The sequence below is a fragment of the Schistocerca serialis genome, chromosome 9 (genome assembly GCF_023864345.2).
Source record: "Schistocerca serialis cubense isolate TAMUIC-IGC-003099 chromosome 9, iqSchSeri2.2, whole genome shotgun sequence".
In the NCBI taxonomy this organism is placed as follows: Eukaryota; Metazoa; Arthropoda; class Insecta; order Orthoptera; family Acrididae; genus Schistocerca; species Schistocerca serialis.
In genome coordinates this window covers 385656582-385657769 of record NC_064646.1, presented here as the reverse complement: position 1 = coordinate 385657769, position 1188 = coordinate 385656582, and positions in this window count along the sequence as shown.

Sequence of the window (1188 nt, the reverse complement as noted above, 5' to 3'; positions counted from 1 at the left end):
ACTGGATAAAACTGCCCACTGACCATGGCGCTAAAGGTACTAACCCATGTTTTGGCGTTTACATAAAAAACAATGGTTTCCATAATAGGTCGATCTGAAATCCAGAATTAAGACAGTATAATGACTCGATAACAGCCTATTGCAATCCTCATCCGATAGGTATCGTAGACCTTTCAAGGCATTCTTTTTTTGACGTACCGAAACCTGATATTCGCGTGGGGAGAGATCATAACTACAAGGGGGTGCTGAAGCGTCTCCCATTTGAGTTGTAGTAACTTCTGCGTTACCACATTTGCGTTATCATGAACCACAACGATGGTTTCCGACAGACATCCTGCTTCACATACATTCTTCATTGTCCGAGGGATGTATATCAGTGTTTGTCCTTCGGCAGGCAAGAAAAGAATAACAGCACGTTGGTCCCCTTTGGACACATTTGGTAATACGACGCCAAAATTCAAGTTTGCGTATTTCCCGCACACGCGATGAAAATACAGGAAAAACATACTAAATCGTTGTCTACATATTGGTTGTTATATAGCAGTATCAGAGTCGCTCTAAGTTGCATATATGCTGCAGCAACGCCCACAAACGGAAACTTATTGATCAGCACTTACAATAATTGAGCTAGTGTAATGGCATTGCTCATAAACTTGTGTAACAGAATGCTGCAATTTGTCACATCCCAGCGTCAAAAGCTAACAACGATCCAAACAACAGCGATAGGCAGATCTTACCCGTGTACAGGGCGAGCACCTTCACTCACCTCGCCGGCCTTGGTGGCCGTGCGGTTCTAGGCACTTCAGTCTGGAACCGCGTGACTGCTACGGTCGCAGGTTCGAATCCTGCCTCGGGCATGGATGTTTGTGATGTCCTTAGGTTAGTTAGGTTTAAGTAGTTCTAATTTCTAGGGGACTGATGACCTCAGATGTTGAGTCCCATAGTGCTCAGAGCCATTTCACTCACCTCGTGGTCACGGAGTAGCTCCGGGTACGCCATGAGTTCCATCTTTCGTGTGAGTTCGTTTCTCTCCTTGAACAAATCGTCACGGTGCATCTTCGCCTTCACCACTTCCTGTCGGGCCTGTGAGCAGAAACGTAGTTCTGTAATTGGTCTGTCCAGCGTCTACAGTCATGCCTGTAAGTTAGGAAGTACTGAACCTACCAGTATCACCCATATACACTGACC